Below are 7,856 nucleotides of genomic sequence, written 5' to 3'. Positions count from 1 at the left end.
GATCGTTTCAATTAGTAAATCAAATCCAAAAATCCAATGTCAATATGTTTTATTGAAAGCAGAAACTTTTTTTTTTATAAAAACAAACAGAAAATAAAATTAGAAAAGAAAAAAAACAAAACAAATAGAAAACAAATCAGAAAAGGGGGAAATCTCCCCACACCCCCACACTTTATCCATACATTGTCCTCAATGTATTCAATATGTATAAAATGCAAAGAAAAAGTATGAAGTGTACTTACCTCCTCAAGGTGGAAGGTATGAGGGAGAAGTCAAGTTCATCCCATCCATCGTCTTATTCAGCATATCTTGATTTTCATTGAATATCCGAAGACGATGCCCATTAACTTTAAAAGTTCTTGCTGAGGATTCTTCCTTGATCTCCACCGCTCCATAAGGGAAGACTTCTGTAACAATGTATGGTCCTTCCCAAGTAGAGCGCAACTTACCACTCATGTGACCAAGCTTGGATTTGTATAGTAACACCTTCTGGCCTACCTTGAAATCCTTTCTAGCCACAAGCTTTTGGTCATGAAACTTCTTGGTTTTCTCTTTGTAGAACTTTGAATTTTCATAGGCTGCAAGCCTAATCTCCTCTAGTTCTTGCAACTGAAGCTTTCACTCATTTCCTGCTTCTTCCAAATCCAAGTTGCATGCTTTCACGGCCCAATAGGCCCGATGTTCAATCTCCACAGGTAGATGACAAGCCTTTCCAAAAACCACCCTGAAAGGTGACATACCTATAGGTGTTTTGTAGGCTGTCCTGTGTGCCCAAAGTGTATCATCCAATCTTGTGGCCCAATCCTTTCGACTAGGCTTCACTACTTTCTCTAGTATCTTTTTAATCTCCCTGTTAGAGATCTCTGCTTGCCCATTAGTTTGGGGGTGATATGGTGTAGCAATGCGATGTGTCACCCCATACTTCTTCAACATGTTCTCAAGTAGCCTATTACAGAAATGAGTCCCCTGGTCACTGATGATGGCTTGTGGTATCCCAAATCTGCAGAAAATGTTAGACCTGACAAAACTCATAACAATTCGAGAATCATTAGTTCTTGTAGCTATGGCTTCCACCCATTTGGAGACATAGTCTACAACAAGCAAAATATAAGAAAACCCAAAAGAAGGAGGAAAAGGACCCATAAAATCAATACCCCAAATATCAAATACCTCACAATACAGCATGGGTTGTTGAGGCATTTCATCCCTTCTTGAAATGGATCTAGTTGCCCTTTGGCACCGCTCACAATTTTCATATACCCTCTGTGCATCTTTAAAAATAGTAGGCCAATATAATCCACAATCCAACACCTTCCTACTTGTTCTTTGTGTGCCATAATGTCCACCAAAAGGAGACGAATGAAAAAACTCAAGCACATGAGGTATCTCGATATCTGGAACACACCTCCTTATGACTTGGTCACTACCAATGCGCCATAAGATTGGATCTTCCCATATATAGTACTTTGCCTCACTTTTTAGCTTGATTCTTTCATATTTGGAGAAGGAAGGAGGAATAGCAGAAACAACCAAATAGTTAACAATGTCAGCAAACCAAGGTTCAGGAAACATACCTTTCACAGCAGACAATGCTAGGAGGACTTCATCAGGAAAGTCATCCTTAATCGGAATGTTATCTTCTCCATTTTACATCCTGCTAAGATGGTCGGCTACTAAGTTATGTGCTCCACTTCTGTCTAGAATCTCAATGTCAAACTCTTGGAGCAGTAGCATCCATCCGATCAACCTTGGTTTTGAATATGCTTTCTTCAGAAGGAATTTTAATGCTGCATGATCAGTATAAACAATTACCTTGGAACCAAGTATATACGGTCTGAATTTGTCCAAGGCAAACACAACAGCCAATAATTCCTTCTCAGTCGTGGTGTAGTTAGCCTGCGCTGTGTCCAATATTCTGGAAGCATAATATATCACATGTGATAGCTTCCCATCTTTTTGTGCAAGCACCGCTCCTACTACAAAGTTTGATGCATCACACATCAACTCGAATGGTAATGTCCAATCAGGTGGCTGGATGATAGGAGTGGTGGTAAGCGCCTTTTTCAATGTATCAAACGCATCTTTGCACCTCTCTCCAAAGTCAAATACTACATCCTTTTGCAACAAGTTGGAGAGAGGGTTGGCTATCTTGCTGAAGTCCTTGATAAACCTCCTGTAAAATCCTGCATGTCCAAGAAAAGATTGAACCTCTTTCACAGAAGAGGGGTAAGGCAATTGTGAAATAATATCAATTTTAGCAGGATCTACAGATATACCATTCTTGGAAACAACGTGACCTAAAACTATACCTTGTTCCACCATAAAATGACATTTTTCAAAATTTAGAACAAGGTTAGTTTCTTCACATCTCTCAAAGACTCTAGCAAGATTAGACAAGCAGTGATCAAAAGATGAACCATATACACTAAAATCATCCATAAAAACCTCAATACAATGCTCCAACAAATCTGTAAAAATACTCATCATACATGGCTGAAATGTTCCAGGAGCATTGCAAAGGCCAAATGGCATTTTCCTATAAGCATATGTACCGAATGGACAAGTAAAAGTAGTCTTATGTTGATCTTCTGGGGCAATACAAATCTGAAAATACCCAGAGAATCCATCAAGAAAACAGTAATGAGACTTACTTGCCAATCGGTCTAACATCTGGTCCATGAATGGTAAAGGAAAGTGGTCCTTCCTGGTTGCCTGGTTTAGTCTTCTATAATCAATACAGACCCTCCAGCTATTCTGAATACGAGTAGGAATCAACTCGTTCTTCTCATTCTTGACCACGGTGATCCCAGATTTCTTGGGGACCACATGTACAGGACTCACCCAAGTGCTGTCAGAAATGGGATAGATAATACCTGCTTGTAGAAACTTGGTGACTTCCTTCTTCACAACCTCCATCAGTTGAGGATTCAGTCTCCTCTGAGGTTGCCTCACTGGCTTAGCATCCTCCTCCAAGAGTATTCTGTGCATGCAGAAAGAAGGACTAATACCAGGAATATCTGCCAAAGTCCAGCCTATTGCTCGCTTGTGATCTTTGATAACCTGCAATAGCTTTTGTTCCTGCTCGTCAGTAAGCAAGGCAGATATAATAACAGGGAGTTTCCCATCCCTCTCAAGATAAACATATTTCAAATGAGATGGTAAAGGTTTCAACTCCAAAGTGGGTGGTTGTTCCACAGATGGCAACATTTTACTGCCTAAGGTAATTTCAGCCACTTCAGCATCACACTTGGACGCCACAGAGGTATCAAATAGTGACACCACGTCCTCAACATCACCTGTTATACAATTTTCTCTTTCGTCTAAAATTGAGCCCGAAACATTCGAAAAAGAAAAATCCAAAGAAGAAGAAAAACCAGATAAAGCGTCCAAAAGTCCAAAAGCATAATTGTTTACTACATTACTCAATAAATCAATACAAAACAAAGAATGGTCTTCAATTGGGTGCTTCATGGCTTCTAGCACGTTGAACTGCACCTTCTCATCTCCTATCTCCATAGCCAAGGATCATGCATGCACGTCTATCTTGGTACGTTATGTCATCATGAATGGTCTTCCCAAGATGATTGTGGTTGAACTCATTCCTTCATCATCCTTCATATCCAAGATGTAGAAATCTACAGGAAAAATTAACTTGTCCACACGGACAAGCACATCTTCTAGCACACCTGCAGGATTAACTGTGCTACGGTTGGCCAATTGAATGACCACACCAGTAGACTTAAGAGGTCCAAGATGAAGTGAAGTAAAAACAGATAAAGGCATTACATTAATGGAAGCTCCTAAATCTAACATAGCATTATCAAACTTAGTACTTCCTATAATGCAGGGAACAGAAAACATACCTGGATCCTTACACTTTTGCGGCATTCTGACTGCAGGCTTCTTAATTAAGCTAGAGACGTTTCTTCCCATGTTCACTACCTCTTTGTCCATAATATGCCTTTTATGTGTACATAATTCTTTGAGAAACTTGGCGTATTTAGGAATTTGTCTCACAGCATCCAACAAAGGAATGTTTATCTCCACTTTCTTGAAAGTATTCAGGATTTCTTTGTCTAACTCCTCCATCTTTTTAGTTTTTGGTTTCAAACGGTTTGGATAGGGAGGAGGAGGAGAATAAGGAGAAGGATTTTCAGAGGAAGTATTAGGGGATACCAACCTGGAGTTATCACTAGGTGCAGGCATCTTAGATGTTGCTTGTGTTGCTTCATCTGATCTTCCTCTTTCATCATTAGGTACAACTTCATTGTCCTTATCTTCATCTTCTTGGGCATCCCCAAGACCTTGTATTTGCTTACCCGATCTTAAAGTAATAGCACTTACATTTCGTGGGTTGATTACAGTTTGTGCAGACAAATTGCTCGAGCCTTGTCGAGACTTCATCTGATTTAACTCATTTGCCATTTGTCCAATCTGGTTCTGCAAGTTTTGATTGGTTGCTTCCATTGTCTGTTTCAACTCATTGATTTGTCCCTTCATCATGTCAGCCATCATTTTCATCATTGCCTCCATGTTTGAATCACCAGAGGTTGCCGTTGGTTGTGGTTGTTGCCTCTGTTGAGGTGGAACATAGACTTGTTGGTGTTGAGGCTGTTGATTTCCCCATTTCTGGCTGGGATATTCCTTCCAATCTGGGTTGTACTTGTTGGAGGACAGATCATGGTTGTATTGCTGCCGAGGTGGTCTATTATTGCCATAGATGTTTGCAGCATATGCCTGAGGTTGTTCATTGTCTAACGTCCCTGTCTCTTTTAACATAGAACAAGCCTCTGTAGGATGATTAGTAGAAGCACAAATTCCACATAAAGTAGAAGGGATAGGCTTTTTCTGTAAGTCTGTCAAGGTCCTTACCATGGCTGTTATGTCATCCAACTTCCCTTCTAATTTCTTGTGATCTGCAAGATATGAAACTTCTACTCCATGGGTTCCCTTCAATAGAGTTATAGAATTACTCCTTGTGGAAAATTGTTGATGGTTCGACACCATAGTTTCAATCAATTGTCTTGCATTTGTTGGCGTTTTGTCCACCAATGACCCTCCACTTGCAGCATCTATCATTTGTCTATCCATGATACTCAATCCCTCATAAAAGTATTGAATGAGGAGATGTTCGTTTATTTGGTGATGAGGACAGGAAGCACACAACTTTTTGAATCTTTCCCAATACTCGTGAAGACTTTCTCTTTCTTGTTGCCTTATCCCATAAATATCTTTGCGAATAGCAGCAACTCTAGATGCTGGAAAAAACTTTTCCAGAAATAATCTTTTCAGAGTCTCCCAAGTATTGATGGACCCTGGCGGAAGGCAGTATAACCAATTCTTAGCGGCATCTTGTAATGAGAATGGAAAAGCCTTAAGCTTGATATGTTCCTTTGTCACTGTTGTAGGTCTCATGGATGAACAAACAACATGAAATTCCTTCAAATGATGGTACGGGTCTTCTCTTGCTAATCCATGGAATTTGGGTAAAAGATGGATTAACCCAGACTTAAGCTCACATTCTCCATCTGGATATTGGATGCACATGTTTTGTGTAATTGCTGCATCCGGTGAAGCCAATTCTCTTATTGTTCTTTCTTCCATTCTATCTTCTTGAATTTCTGGTTCAGGTGATGGATCAGAAGATATGTTAATCACCGGAGGTGATTCTAGCGATACACTTTCAGTGGTAGGTTCAGATGATGACGGTGCTCCTTCAGTGGAACACCTGAGTTCAAGTCTCCTACGTGATTTACGCAAGTTCCTTTCAAGTTCTGAATCAAGTTGATAAAATTGACCCGGATTGGCCCGAGTCATGCACTATGCAAGTCCACCTGAAAGTGTTTCCCTGTGTGTTTTCTTTTTCTTCTTATTCTTGTTTTGGAGAAAGATTTCAAGAAAGAAATGAGTTAAGATGTCGTTGGGTCTACTCCCAGGAAAGAGAGGTGCGTCACAGTGGACAACTTAAATACCAAATCTTTCCTAGACAGAGTTTTCCAAACTAGTCTCAAAAAATTTCTTAAAAGAAATTCTTAATCAAAACAAAAATAGAAATTTGCTTGGAATATATTAAAAGAAAACTAGAGACTACAATATAACAAACTATATTAAACGTATATGCGTAAAATAAATAAATAAATAAAAATAAAATAAAATAGAATAAAAAAATAAAAATAGAATCAAAATAAAAGAAATACTAACCGTACTCCCCGGCAACGGCGCCAAATTTGATATCGTTGTCGTTAGGCGATCAAATTACCACTACTTTAGCAACTTCAGAATTGCCAGTTAGTAGTGAACAAAATAGTTAGGGTTAAGATAACCCTGAGTCGTCTCACAACGAATACGGAATTGATCTCAAGTATTTGATTTAAAAATGCAATTAAAACTAGCAACTATGAAAATAGGGGGATTTTGATGTGCAAAGAAAATGACACGGAAGATTGTAAACACAATAATAGTAAATAGGTCAATTCCACTGCTTTTTCTAAATAAGATTCTTCATTGGTTATCTAGAGATTATTGTTAAATTAATTATTGTTGTTATTTTACAAATCAATCAATGTAAAGACTCAATTCATTTGTTGGCATCCTCACTTTTAATCAAAGTACAGTCTCAATTAAAAGTGAGAATTGTTAGATTGTCCATAGTAAATTCAATCAAAGTACAGTCTCAATTAATTTTACTATGCCTAATCATGTCTATTCCTTTGTTTCTTTACCAAATAGAAAACCTAATTAATCAAAGTAAAGTCTTGACTAATTTTAGTTAAAGTAATTACCTCTAATCAAATTAAAGTCTCAATTATTGGCAAAAACTTATTTAATCAAATGAAAGTTTCTAAACAAAATCAAAGTAAAGTCTCAATTTAATTTAAAAACCTTTTAACTCATATGATTAGCATGCATGTAGATTTAAAATCATTATTTTCTATTCGATTAAGAAGCAAAGGACATAGATAAACAAAAACCACAACAATAATAAAAATAACAAACACATAAATTCATCTAACCTCAGAATCCATTTAAGAAATTACAGTGGAATCAACCCTAAAAGCTTAGCCCTCCATGGCTTTGATGGAATACATGATGAAATGAAGGAAAGAAAATAAAAGAAAGAATGAGAGATGTGGTGGAGACGGTATCTGCCAAAACCAGAGAGTTCTAAGTGTTAAAGCTGTCCCTTGTCAGTTCCCCTTAAGTCTCTTTATATAGGCTTCCACTGGACTTTGGGCTTTATCTGTCAGTTGCTAAAATCTTTTATTTTTATTTAATTAATTAGCAACTTAATTCCTGTCCAATTTCCAATTCTGCCCCTCTCATTTAGCCATATTCACAGTTTTGACCAGAGTTGACTGCTGACTTTGACCAGTTGACCAGAGTTGACCAGTTGACCAATTTGACTGTCCTATCAGATGCTGACACGTGGCGCAGAGTGCACTTTCTCTCTCTAGACTAGGGTTTGCTGCGTTTAGGGTTTCATGGAGGCTTGTGGGTGACGGCGCGGCTGACGGCAATGGCGGCTGCTGACGGCGCGGCTCCTCCTTCTCCGGCGAGGCTTGACGGTGGCGGAGCAATGGCTGCCATGGCTGCTGCTGCGGACGTTTCGTAGGTGCAGGCGTGAATGAAGATGGTGAAGTTTCTCGCGCAAATCTGGTCCAGGTGTGTTTGCGAGGTGAAGTGGTGGTTGCTGGTTCGGGCGAAGATGGACGGCGCTGCAATGCGTTTGCTGATGCGTCGTGAACGTGCCTAATTGAAGCTTCAATGGTGGCTTTGTATGGTGCTGTTGCTGTTGCGAAATGATGGCAAAGAGTTCGCGGTTCCGATCAGTTCCTCGCTGTTGTTCTGTCTCGCGT

The sequence above is a fragment of the Vigna unguiculata genome, chromosome 11 (genome assembly GCF_037176805.1).
Source record: "Vigna unguiculata cultivar grain cowpea cultivar isolate G323 ecotype 2 chromosome 11, ASM3717680v1, whole genome shotgun sequence".
Taxonomy (NCBI): Eukaryota; Viridiplantae; Streptophyta; class Magnoliopsida; order Fabales; family Fabaceae; genus Vigna; species Vigna unguiculata.
The sequence above is the reverse complement of the archived record's forward strand: the minus strand, read 5'-3'. Positions refer to the sequence as shown.